The sequence below is a fragment of the Astyanax mexicanus genome, chromosome 7, assembly GCF_023375975.1.
Source record: "Astyanax mexicanus isolate ESR-SI-001 chromosome 7, AstMex3_surface, whole genome shotgun sequence".
NCBI lineage: Eukaryota > Metazoa > Chordata > Actinopteri > Characiformes > Acestrorhamphidae > Astyanax > Astyanax mexicanus.
The window spans coordinates 53,424,290-53,438,912 of record NC_064414.1 but is presented as its reverse complement, the minus strand read 5'-3'; the positions used below and the strand labels follow the sequence as shown (position 1 = coordinate 53,438,912).

Here is a 14,623-nt window from a genome sequence, read left to right as displayed (position 1 = left end):
AAATGCACAAACACACACACAGCTTGTCTTGTCTCTGTAGAAAAGTACAGCCAATAGAATATAACTCTGAATATATATGAATATGATCTCTTTATATATACACTGTATACACACACACACACACGTACAGCAGCACTATTTACAGCAGTACTGTGCATTACAGTACATCACTGTTCTGCATTCTTAGTATCCTCAGTATTGAGATGGATAAACCCCGTCCAACACTGATCATAACCTTATAATCTCTCTTTATGTATATATTGTACATCATATATAGACATGCACTACTTCTATTAGCAACACCAGTCATTTTTCATATTCCACCCACAGACGTTACATTACTCTGACTGTACCGTAATGCTTCCCTCTGTTCTGGGGTCGTAAACTGAACCCCAAACGACTCCGTCTGAACAATCCAGTAATAAAGGGGGATTTTTTGACAGTAACGATTGCAGGAGGCAGAATATAATAAAGAGCTGGATAACTGCGTGACGGATCTTATTAAATTCCTTGGGTTTCTTTCTAAATGAGGAAAGGTGTAATAAAGAAAACAAATGATGCATATTGATAATCAATCCCGATGAGAGCAGCGCCGTCGCAATCCATCAGGGAGCCGGCGCTCAGAAAATGCCCTCGCGAGCTCAGCAGCTGCTCTCTGCTGTGTCGAACCAGGCGATTTATGTACACGAGCAGCCGAGGCTGAAGTTCCTTTCATTTTTCCCAAAATAAAAAAGTCATTTAATGTTGATAAATATATTCAATAAAAAACAAATTACCTGCAGGAGGCATTCTCCGGTGTCTCCCTGCCCCCATTTATCCTTAATTACAATATTAAGGATACACAAGCCCCGCTTCACCCCCCATCGCACATTCAGTGTACCTATATACCATCAAATACACACACACACACACACACACACATTTTCTTTTTTTCTATTTTTTTCTACATTTCCCCCCACGCCGCTCCATCTTGCTCTATCTGCCTCATCACCTTATTGATCTCCTTAATTGTGTTGTTTGGCACCTGTTCCTGACCCACTGCCAGATCTCTCAGCTCTCAGTGTAAAGAACATCATCATCCCCAACATCATCATCATCATCATCTTCATCATCTTCATCTTCATCACCGGCAATAAAAAGCCGCTCAAAGGACATCAGACGCATCTGAATACGGGAACAGAGCTCGTGATCGCCCATTACCGAAAAATAACACACTTACACGCGCGAGCCGCTCCGATTTCAATAAAGCCCATCTCAGATCAACTCAATTTAAAAACACCTCTAAGAGAGCTATTGGGTTCCTCAGGCAGCGGCGCGAGCCGAGATTTGAGACAGCTCTTCCAGGAACTCCCAACGCCGCGCGCATTACTGACTAAACCAGGATTTCAGGGGGAAGGCCTCAAAAAAAAAAAAAAAAAAAAAAAAAAATCATACAGCCATACAGCAATTCAGTAATTCAACAGGATTTTATAGTGATTTTAAACTAAAATTAAATAAAATGTTGCAACCATTATCATCATCATACAGTGATGTGGCACAGATAATAACATACCATCATCATACAGGACTCTGTAGACTCACAAATATTGAAGTAAATTCACAATTATCTGCAACTGAAACTAATTTTTTTAAAAGCAAGACAAAAATACATTTAATTGGCAATGGTACAAATTTACCAAAAACAAAAAAAAGGTTTGTAAAAAAAATAGATATAAATCCTACTAGATAAACAAATCAACTATTAAAATAATACAAAATAGATACAACTATATAAAAAAAATAAACCCACATCAAAACAATTCTAGAGTACAAGAAAATTGAAAAAAGACAGATTTAAAAGAAAATTACACCAAAAAGATAAAAAAAAGATTACACAAAAGATTAGAAATAAAAACCCTACATTAAAAAAAGTAAATAGTGATAGTGAAGAAAAAAGTGATATGAAAAAATATCCTGTATTTAAAAAAAAAAAAAAAAGTAACCTGGATAAAAAGAAATAAAAATAAAACATAAAAAAACACTATATATTAAAGAAAGTGTATCACACAGTGATCTATTTTAAGCGTCCATTTCTTTTATTGTTGAAGATTATGGCTTCCAGCCAAACTGGAATATTGTATAAGACCGACTGGTTCTTTTAGCAGTGTGGGCAGTGTGTCAAGTCCTGCTGGAAAATGAAATCTGCATCTCTATAAAAGCTGTCAGTAGCAGAGGGAAGCTGTAAGACATGAAGTGCTGTAAGATTTTGTGGGAAAACAAAACTGCACTGACTTTAGACTTGATAATAAAACACAGTGGATCAACACCAGCAGATAACGTGAATTTTCAATGATATTGTAATTTTTTGAGATGCACTAGTATATACACACGATTCTTGCTAAACAAAATACACCTGCCACCTCCTACAAGACTAGAATTAACTCAGTAACTGAAAAAGAACAAGAACAAGCCAATTAAACGCAGTTAGAATCTAAGCAGAAGTGCAAAGCAGTGAACATATATAAATAAAGTGCAGCTGATGTGCTAATTAGGCAGAATAAGGCAGAGAGCATACAGCGCAGATATACATATCTACTAAAAATAGACATTTAGATCTACAGCAGTGATATTCTGCCATACGCCACTCAAAAACACATACACTATCAAACACTTAAACTATAACAGAATAATCACTCTCACTTTCTATTGTTTGATGAATTTTGACACTACACTACACAAGTAAACCCAGCACAGAAATATATAGTAGCGCAGTAGACGTACTTCACTACTACTGTACTTAAGTACTAAAATGCTGTATCTGCTTCTACTGGAGTATTATTTTTACTTCAATACTGTACTCAAGCCCTAAAATACTGTATCTACTGGAGTATTATTTTTACTTCACTACTACTGTACTCAAGTACTAAAATACTGTATCTGTATCTACTGGAGTATTATTTTTACTTCACTACTACTGTACTCAAGTACTAAAATACTGTATCTGTATCTACTGGAGTATTATTTTTTACTTCACTACTGTACTTAAGTACTAAAATACTGTATCTGTACTCTATTGCAGTATTATTTTTACTTCACTACTACTGTACTCAAGCACTAAAATACTGTATCTGTTTCTACTGGAGTATTATTTTTACTATACTACTACTGTACTCAAGCCCTAAAATACTGTATCTGTTTCTACTGGAGTATTATTTTTACTATACTACTACTGTACTCAAGCACTAAAATACTGTATCTGTTTCTACTGGAGTATAATTTTTACTTCACTACTACTGTACTCAAGTACTAAAATACTGTATCTGTATCTACTGGAGTATTATTTTTTACTTCACTAGTGTACTCAAGTACTAAAATACTGTATCTGTATCTACTGGAGTATTATTTTATATTTACTACTACTGTACTCAAGCACTAAAATACTGTATCTGTTTCTACTGGAGTGTTATTTTTACTATACTACTACTGTACTTAAGTACTAAAATACTGTATTTGTATCTACTGAAGTATTAATTTCCCCTACTTCACTACTGCACTTAAGTACTAAAATACTGTATCTGTACTCTATTGCAGTATTATTTTTACTTCACTACTACTGAACTCAAGCCCTAAAATACTGTATCTACTGGAGTATTATTTTTACTTCACTACTACTGTACTCAAGTACTAAAATACTGTATCTGTATCTACTGGAGTATTATTTTTACTTCACAAATTAAAATCTGATTTAATTCTTTATTTAAGGACAAACATCTGGGCAAAAATTGGGTAGTGTAATTTAGGGGTGTAAGAAAATATTGATACATCAATTTTTTTTTTGCACCAGAAGTAAAGCAGCATAAAGCTATCCAAAAGCAGTGTGTAAGACTGGTGGAGGAGAACATGATGCCCAGATGCATGAAAAAAAAACTGTGATTAAAAACCACCAAGGGTTATTCCACCAAATATTGATTTCTGAACTCTTAAAACTTTATGAATATGAACTTGTTTTCTTTGTATTATTTGAGGTCTGAAAGCTCTGCATCTTTTTTTTTTTTTTTTTTTTCAGCCATTCCTCATTTTCTGTAAATAAATGCTCTAAATGAGAATATTTTTAGGTGGAATTTGGGAGAAATGTTGTCTGTAGTTTATAGAATAAAACAACAATGTTCATTTTACTCAAACATAAACCTATAAATAGTAAAATCAGAAAAACTGTGATTGTGTTGTTGCAATATATTGAATTTTAACCTCCATCATGATTCCTACCGTAATATTTATATATATATATATTTTTTTTTTCCAATATACAGCCTAAGTGTAACCACATCTTTAGACAGACAGACCCACACCTCTGCTCTGAATAAAGTATTAAAACACACTGATGCTTTAAAATACTTTAAAAGACTGTGAACCATCTGATAAACAAGCCTGACATTCGCTCACAGCTAAAGACTATTTATTTAGCATTACAATATGAATTTTTTGGAGGTTTTATGAAGGCTGAAACTCTTGCAAAGCCATTGCTTGAGCTTTAATACAGAAATTAAATTCCCTTAGAAAGTATTTCGCATTTTGCTTCTGGTGAAAATAATTTTATTTTAAAAAGAAAAACTATTGAATATCGGTACAGAAGCCGGGGCAGCTGCCCTTGTGCGTACAATAGCCTGTTTGGGAAGAATAGTTTGTCGCTCAAAAGCAAAAAGTACCACAGAATGTGGACACAGCCGCTTTTATTCCACATATTAGATATCCATGTCACAGTTTGCATGAGTCAAAAGTAGAAAAAACAACTTTTATACTATTTAAAACATTTGTTTTTGTATCTGAATGTTAAGCTCAGAAATAAATAAAGTAAAAACAGCTTTTCTGAACACTTTACACCAAACAATCAAGCTGTTTGGAGCTCTGCAACTCTATAAAAAGAGTCAGATGATAGGAATACAAAGTAAAGTCTAGGGCAGTCGCCTTGAAAAAAGTCACTTTAAAAATCATTTAATGTACGACCAGAGAGTCTTAGGTTATAAAGTGAATAAAAATGCAATGATCTACATCTAAACACAGAGCTACAATTTATTTAAAAACTCAGAAAATGAGTCAAAACAGACAAATAGCAGGATTAACACACTTAAACAACCTCAAAGACTATTAAAAGTAATTATACACTAAATTTAGAGTAAACTAGTGCAAACTAACAATGGTTCATAAACAGAGAAACTGTAACTGTATATCGTCAGATGTTAACTACTAACAAAGACTGATTAGAAAAAAACTAAAAAAGTATTTCATTCACTTAAAGTTAGACTAAACTTCATTCAACAAGAACAAAACAACATTGGGTTATATAATATATAAGTGCTGGGAGATTAAGTATAATAATTAATTTGATTAATTGAATTACTGTTGTGTTTTTAATATGTTGTGTATTTGTCATTTGTTTAAAGCCTTCTATATTCTTATTTTTATGTTCAATTAAATGACTCTCGTATTATTGTTTTCAATAAATAAAAAATACTTTGTTTTATGCCTGTTTTGCTTTGTATGTAAAGTGCCTGTAAGAATCTTGAAAAAGCGCTATATATTAAAATGTATTATTATTATTAGTAGTATTATTAATTGCAGTGCTTTTATTTGTATCATGGTACCAAGAAGCAGAAACTCTTCAGGGGTCGGCAATTAAGTTTGGACATTACGTGGTGGGCCAGAAAAAAAAATTGCTATTTTGGAAAATTAGGTGTAATATGATGGAAAGATGGAGTGCAACAGACTAGTAGCTCTCCAGCCCAGAGGGTTGTTGAACCCAATTGCAGAACAGTTGATCTCAAAGCAGGTAAACCCAAGAAGAAAGGAATAAATAATTGAACAGACACACCGCTCCTCACGCGGGATCAAACCTGTATCATCAGGGTCGCGGTCCAATACACTTCCCCTGCCCCGGCTAGTGAATTGGGACACAGCCGGAAAAAAAAAAACGTCCTTATAAGGATATAGGGAGCTCAAGAACGGGCAGAAAAATGAGAACGTGTGGAAACTAAAGTCATGTCGAGCACGATAGAGAAAGAGAGAGACAGGGGAGGAATGTAAACAAAAGCTCACCAGAGAAGCATTTTATTATCATTTTATTTTTTCATTATCGTTCATTATAGATCAAACAACCTCAAGGGTGAGATGTCTTGGTCTGCCTATTGCCGACCCCTGCTATAGGGCCTGAAGAGAATATATATATATTTTTTTGACTAACAGCAATTTACTATCTAATAACTCCAACAAAGTGTGTCTAGACAAGTGACAGACGAACTAGTAGAAGAGAGCAAAGCGTTAGAAGGTGAAGGTTTAGTAAATGACTGATGCTACATTTTTACCACCATCTCTGACTAATAGATAATCCACTGAACTGCAACAAAGTGTTTCGTCAAAGGTCCAAACAAGTGTCTATTATTTTCCCAAGATAGACTGAACCAGTTTAAGACAGCATTAGGTCATGAGCTAATAAAGTGAGGACAGTGAAGACATATTAGCCTTTTTCTAAAGGTCTACTGAAGCATGTGAGAAGCGTCAATCACTATTGAACCTCATCAAACTAATCAAAAGACACAATCAGATTATAATCCAATGAACAGCTTTAAAATTAATTTAAATAAGTCTTTATACATCCACATAGGTCTTTTAGATAGATTTTTAGTTGTATAGCAACCCCAGTAATGGAAGTTCATGTAATATTCGATGTGATCGGTAGTAGAGAGAATAAATACATTTAAAAATTAAATACATATGGTAAAAAATACATTTAGAAAAAAAAAAGAATAATTAATGCTCATCTGATCTTGTACTTGTCTTTTATATTGGGGGTGGAAGAGATTGTAATGTACTCTGAATGCAGAGATATGCAGAAAAGTAAATAATATCAAATTTTGTGGCCTTATTTATTTTGCATGGTTTTGATATTAAATTTTATGGTAGTAAATTTTATACATGTCATGATCCTTCTCAGTTTCTTTAAAACAACTGCTCTTAAATTCACTTTTCATATATATATATATATATATATATAGTTTGGTTTGTATTTTATGAATATGAAAGTGGGTCACGATCATCAGAAAATGTGGGTCCTGGCCTGAGACCAGTTGAGTACTCTTGATGTGACAACATTGTTTGTTTAACGGGAAACTGAAGGTAAACTGGAGGTTTATTCCAACTAGATAATCCACTAAACTCCAACTTAGTGTGGTCAGATGTCTAAGCAGGTCAATAAATGTTGCCCAACAATCGACTGAACCTTATTAAATCAGTACAGTCTTAGCTTATTTAGTCAAGCCTGGAAACTGGACATCTCCACCAAACCTAACTCTAACTTGACAATCAAGTAAACAGGTGGATAATCTCATAGATATCCACATAATTGTTATCAAGGTTGGCAGATAAAGATCAGGTTATAATATGAATGTTAGGTAAATAGATATAGCTAGATATTTACCTCTATCCAGTATAGATGTTTCTTGGGTTATAAGGTAAAGCAATAAATAGAAACAGTATTACCTTAAGGGAAGGATAGAATTGCAATAAATTTCAATAAATGAGATTTATTAGCTAGTAATGAAAATGAAATTTATTACCTAGTGAGGGGCAGGAACAGACAGAATCAAACCACTACAAGACACTACAAGTTTGACCTAAAGGCAATAAAGTAAAGCTATAAAACTAGATATTTCCAAGTGCCATCTAGCTACTAAACTAAAAATTAAAACAGCAAAAAAATTACCTGAGGGAAGGATAGAAACAAGATGTTTTACCAGATGTTTTCTACCAAGTCTGACTACTATCCAGTAGATACCTGAGGGAATGACGGAAACAAACCAACCCAACCCAGTACAAGACAGTTTGCCTAAAAGCTAATGAACAGAGCCTAGAAAACTAGATATTCCCAGGTGTTTACCACCAACTCAGATTACAAGCTAAGTATAAACCATAGTTTGACTAAAAGCTAATAAAATCTAGCTAGAAACTAGACATTTCTGGATATTTACTTGGTATTTACTAAACTCCACAATAAACAACCATTTTACCCAAGAATGAAAACAAAATCAACCAAGTATAAAACAAATTAAGACTTGAAGCTAATAAAGTAAATGAAGAAAACTAGATATTTCTAGCTGTTTGGCACCAACTTTGACTACCAGCTTTTTAATTACTAAACTCAAAATAAATTAATAACAATTTTACATTGATGGAAGAACAGAAACAAGCTGTTTATAACCAACTCTGACTTCTAGCTCACTAGCAAAAAACACCAGAATAAATGGCAACAATTTTATCTGAGGAAAGGACGGAAATAACTCAAAGCAGTACAAGACAGAGTTAGGCTAAAAGCTGATAAAGTAAAACTAGAAAACTAGACATTTTCAGATGTTTACCGCCAACTGTGACTACTAGCTAATTCGCTAAAAATGCCAGAATTAAAGCCAACAATTTTACCTTGAGGAAAGGGCAGAAACAAGGTTTTTACCAATTTTGATTACTAGCTAGTTAGGTATAAAAAAAAAAGAAAAAAAAGCCAAATTCACCAGAGGGAAGAACGGAAACTAATTAAACCATTTCAATACAGAGTTTACCTAAAAGCTAATAAAGTGAAGCTAGAAAACTACACATTTGCAGGAGTTTACTAGCTACTAAACTCAACACATTTCCCTCTGCGGAGGACAGAATCTCAACAAACCAATACAAGAAAGAGTTAAACTAAAAGTGAAGCTAGAAAACTAGACATCTACAACTAATTTTGACTACCAGCTATTTATTTACTAAACTCCAAAATAAACTAAAATAATTTTACCTTAAGTAAAGGACAGAAACAAGGTGTTTACCAGGTGTTAACCACTAATTAACTCTTATTGCTAGCTAGTCAGCTAAAAGTGCCAGAATAAAAATTAACACATTTACCTGAGGGGAGGACGTAGACAAATCAACCCAGTATCAACCCAAGACAGAATTGGACTAAAAGCTGAGAAAGTGAAGCAAGTGAAGCAAACTTGACATTTACAGGTGTTTACCATCAACTCCGATAACTAGCTAATTAGCTAACACTGCCTGCAATAAAAGCCAACAGTTTTACCATGAGGAAAGGACAGGTGTTTACCATGAACTCTGATTATTGCTAGTTAGTTAAAAAAATGCAGACGGAAACTGATTAAATCTGTACAATACAGAGTTTAACTAAAAGCTAGTAAAATGAAGCTAGAAACCTCCATATTTGCAGGTGTTTACTAGCTATTAAATTTAAAAATAAAAAGCAACAAATTAACATCTGGGAAGGACAGAATCTCAACAAACCAGAACAACACAAAGTTGAACTAAAAGTGAAGCTAGAAAACTAGACATTATCAGCTGTTCACTACTAACTTTGACTACCAGCTATTTATTTACTAAATACAAAATAAATGAAAATAATTTTACCTTGAGGAAAGGACAGAAACAAAGTGTTGACCGCCAACTCTGACTACTATCTAGTCAGCTAAAAACGCCAGAATACAAGCCAACAAATTTACCTGAGGGAAGGATGGAAACAAACCAAACCAGTACAAGACAGAGTTTACCTAAAATCTAAAAAAACTCAAGCTAGAAACCTAGGCATTCCCAGGTGTTTACCATCAACTGACTCCCAGCTAATTAGCTAAAACCGCCAGAATAAAAGCCACAGTTTTACCTTGAGGGAAGGACAGAAACAAGGTGTTTACCACCGACTCTGATTACTAGCTAGTTAGCGAAAAAAATGCCTAAATAAACTGAAACAATTTTTCCTGAGGGAAGGACAGAAACAAGCCAACCCAGTACAAGACAGAGTTTGACTAAAAGCTAATAAAGTGAGGCTAGAAACTTCCACATTTGCATGTGTTTACTAACTACTAAACTAAAAAGTAAAAATTACAATAAATTTACCCGAGGGAAGGATATACACTCAAAAAAAACAGAATAAGAGAGTTAAACTAAAAGTAAAAGATAAAAATCTAGACATTTCCAGGCGTTTACTACTAACTTTGACTACCAGCTATTTAATTACTAACTTCTACTAAAAAAAAAACAATTTGTTGTATATAGTTTAGTTTAATAGTTCAATTTTAGTATAATAGTTTTAACTGAGGAAATGATAGAAACAAGGTGCTTACCACTAACTCTGACTACTATCTATTTGGCTAAATAACACCAATTTTACCAAACCAAACCACTACAAGACAGAGTTAGACTAAAAGTTAATAAAGTAAAGCTAAAATGCCAGAATAAAAGCCAACAAATTAGTTAATTAAAGTACAAGACAGAATTAGGCTAGAAAAATGTAGACATTTCCAGTTGTTTACTAGCAACTAAACTAAAAAATAAACAGCAACAATTTTACTAATGGAAAGGATAGAAACAAGGTATTCAACACCAACTTTAATTGCTAGTTAGTTAGCTAAAAAAATGCCAGAATAAATGAAAACATTTTACCAACATTTTTTTGAGGGAAAGACAGGAAGAACCCAAACCAGTACAACAGAGTTTGACTAAAAGCTAATAAAGTGAAGCTAAAAACTTCCACATTTGCAGGTGTTTACTAACTACTAAACTTAAGAGTAAAAAGGCAACAAATTTACAAGACAGAGTTGAGTTAAAAGCTAGGGAAGGATAGAAACAACGTGTTTACCACCAACTCTGATCACTAGCTTGTTGGCAAAAAAACTAATGACAGAATAAATGAAAACAAATTTACCTGAGGCAAGGACAGAAACCAAACCAAACCAGTACAAGACAGAGTTAGACTAAAAGCTAAAAAAGTAAAACAAGAAAACTAGATATTTTAAGGTGTTGACTAGCTACAATTTTACCTGAGGGAATTATAGAAACAAGGTTTTGCCAGGTATTTCCCACCAAGTCTGACTACTCTAGTTGGCAAAAAAAAAACAGCAATTTTACCTGAGGGAATGACGGAAACAAATCAACCCAGTACAAGACAGTTTGACTAAAAGTTAATAAATTGAAGCTAGAAAACTACACATTTCCAGATGTTTAACACCAACTCTGATTACTAGCTAATTAGCTAAAAAAGCCAATTTTACTTTGAGGGAAAGATGGAAACTTATCAAACCAGTAAAAGACAGAGTTGGACTAAAAGCTGATGAACTAAAGAAACATTTACACTTTTACAGGCATTTTCCAGCTACTAAACTCCAAAACAAAGGGCAACAATTTTACCTGAGGGAAGGATGAAAACAACGTGTTTCACCAGGTGTTTGCCATCAAGTCTGACTACTATCTAATTAGCTTAAAAATCACTAATTTAACCAAACCAAACCACTGCAAGACAGAGTTTGACTAAAAGCTAATTAATTGAAGATATAAACCTAATAAAAAACCTAATAAATAGCAACAGTTTTACCTGAGAAAAGGATGGAAACAAGATGTTTACTGCTAACTTTGAGTACTATCTAATGAGCTAAAACAAACACTAATTTTACCAAGCCAAACCACTACAAGATGAAGAATTAATCGAATGAATCGAAAATAGAAACTTACACATGTGCAGGTGTTTAATTTAAAAAAATAGCAGCAGAATTTTTGACCTGAGGGAAGGATAGAAACTCTTCAAAAGCTAAAGCTAGTATGCTAGCTACATTGTAACTCTAAGTAATCTAGGTTAGATTAGAGTAAATAGCTGATTGAACGCCGCAGAAAAAAGCCGTCAAAACAATTAACGAATAAAACTTATTCACTGAAGTACATTTATTCCATCTTTTATCAATTTAATTTAATCAAGCACAAACACGTCCCCGCAGACCCAGAGCGTCGATAGAAGTGTACAATTAAATAACACAAAAATAAAATAAGTTCTTACCTTTTGTGTCGAGTTCTCTGACGGTTTTTCTCCGGAGCTGCGCGTGGCGGAGCGGCAGAAATCAAAAATTAAAAACAGAAAGAAGCGCGCGGAGAGGCGCGCGCGGCCGAACCGTGACAGAAATCGCGGTTAAATAAAGATAAATAAGGAGAGGAGAAACGGAAAGAGCCGCTGGGATCAGCGGAGGATGATCTGCGGAGAGAACAACACAAAACCGGGCTGAAAACCGAGCGGCGGGAAAGGACTGGCGACTGAGCGCGAGCACGGCGGCGCGGGCGCTGCAAAACAGCGACTCTCTCTCGCTTTCTCTCTTTCCCTCTCTCTCTCGCTCTATCACTCTCTCTCACCCTCTCTCTCTCGGTGTTTTAACCTCCGTGAGATCCACGCGCTCCGGTCTCGTCACGTTTCGACCCCCCACCTCCCCTCAGCTGATGCTGATGGTCCTGATGCTGATGGTCCTGATGCTGATGCTGGTGGCTTCATTCAGTCTGCATCCACACGCACTGGGTTTATATAGGCTACAGTATAAGCTACAACCAGTAGCATGTCCAGTCTCGGAGCATCACTGGTGTAGAGTTCATTCAGTACTGGGAAATGTAAGAGTGTGTAGAGTGTGTGTTCTGGAGAGATAGAGTGTATAGAGGGTGTTTAGTGTGTGTTATGGCTTTAATCAAGAGTACGTTTGTTTCTTCTATGCTTAAACCTTGCACCTGGAGCAAGAGAGCAAGGTAATGAGGTGAGAAGTTGAGTCAGGTGTGCTAGATGAAGGCAGTTATGTATAAGTGAGCAGTGCTTGGAACATCTGTTTGTATTTAATGCTGTTTACCATATGAGTAAATTCAGCATTTAAATTAAATTTTGCACAATTAAATTTTTTTTTTATTTAACACTATATAAAGAATAAATCAGTCAAAATACACTGTTTAAAAACATGAAGGGAACACTTAAACAACACAGTGTAACTCCAAGTCAACCACACTTCTTCACTGTAAAACCCAATAAGTTGACTAAACTCAGAACTTTTGTCGTAACTGATTACCTCATAAATTTATTACATACAAAAGTTTATGTAATATAATTTTTAAGTACAGTGAACTTAACAAATACATATATAAATATATATTTAAAATTATGATTTTCCTGAACTTATATATTTGATTTACTCTATAAGTACTGTATACTACATTGGTTTTTAATAAGAATTGCATAATTAATATAATTTCTGCCAAATTAACCAAAACACAAAATATATGATAGTATAGTATTTTTTAATTATTTATGTCAATTGCTTTGCATAATAAAAAAATATTTTGACTGTGAAGGTGAGGTGAATAAAATTGTAGATTTGTATTTAGTCTTCTTTTTTATTTCATTCAACAATTTTATTTAATAATAGAAAAGTAGATGAATAAAGAAAACAGTAAAGAATTAAAAGTACTGAGGGCACAGCCAACAGAGTTACTGAAGCTCATAAAATAAAATGATGCTATAGCCTACAACACAGAGGCCAAGCAGTTAATAAAGCATAATAATATATGATCTAAAAATTGACCTAATGTATCCCAGGGGGGGATGGACTACAAACTGATGGTGAGTGTCAGAATATGGGGGACACACCCAGTATGCAAATGAAAATGAAACCAATTGAAAAGAAGTTGCCAATGGCAACAGACTAAACTCAGTTATTTTAAGTTGGTTCAACTCAAAGATCTCAGTTTGGATGTAAATGTGGCATCAAATGTTCAGCTCAAAATAGTTGAGTAATGTTTAGAAATATATATATATATTTAGTAAAAAAAGACTTAACTTATTTGAGTTCAAACAACTTCTAGGTTTACAGTGTATAAAAAATCAACCTGTCCAGGTAGTGCAGCTCATCCAGGATGCGAGCTGTGGCAAGAAGGTTTGCTGTGTCTGTTAGCACAGTGTTTAGAACATGGAACAGAAACAAACTTCATGAGGGTGGTATGAAGGCCCGACGTCCACAAATGTGGCTTGTGCATAAAGCCCGACACCGTGCAGGGCGATTGGCATTTGCCAGAGAACACCAGGATTGGCAGAATAATAATTTTGATTTACATTTTTACATTTTTATATTATTTTGTTTTCAATGCATTTCATTATGTAAAAAATACAGATGTTTAACTGGAATATTTTATTCATTGAGATCTAGAATGTGTTTTTTTTTGCAGTGTATATTTACAGCATACTTAGAAATTTCTCAATATGTTTAAAGTACAATTAAATAAATATATTTTTTCACCAGGGTCTATACGTAATGTGTGATTTTGTCAGAGTTGAGTGTGAACTGGCAGCTTCTGCAGATGATCTCTGTGGAGGGCTGTGATGAGCTGGAGCAGGTGTGTTGGATCCAGGTTAAAGCAGGTATCTCAGCAGGTGGCCGGATCTGCAGGAGGAGGTTAGAGCCGCTGCCGTACGTGATAACACAGCACTGCCAGAGCTGCTCAACCCTGTGTTTAATTCAGCACTGTTAATTGAACACTGTGGGTGTTAATTCACCACAGTTTGAGTTAATTAAATTTCATTAAAAGGGCTCACAATGCTGGTAATCGAACACTAGATAACATTTCAGCACTATGTGTACTTTTTTCTTAAATCACCAGTTTTGATTTTATTGAAAACAGTGCTAACCATACAACCATTTCTTAAAAAAATTTCTTAGTTAATATTTTTAATTTAAGTCTCTATGTTATGATCCTTTTTCTTGTCTAGGAGTTTGTGGGATCCCTAAGATGTGGCATTTTTAATAAAATCCGAAAAAAAAAT

The 14,623-nt window shown here is 34.3% G+C and overlaps 1 protein-coding gene across 8 annotated transcripts in view; it reads right to left on the bottom strand.

Annotated features, from left to right (window-relative positions):
• The window catches only part of tenm3 (teneurin transmembrane protein 3), a 1,272,390-nt gene extending 1,260,190 nt beyond the window's left edge, over positions 1 to 12,200 (bottom strand). For 3 of the 8 annotated variants that reach the window (XM_049481366.1, XM_049481367.1, XM_049481368.1), the window contains exon 1: positions 11,837 to 12,199. The gene's annotated coding sequence lies outside the window, so the exon portion shown is untranslated. Of the gene's footprint in view, positions 1 to 11,836 lie in introns of all 8 variants that reach the window. The other 5 variants (XM_049481363.1, XM_049481365.1, XM_049481369.1 and 2 more) reach the window with 3 other exon arrangements.
• Positions 12,201 to 14,623: the final 2,423 nt, after the last annotated feature.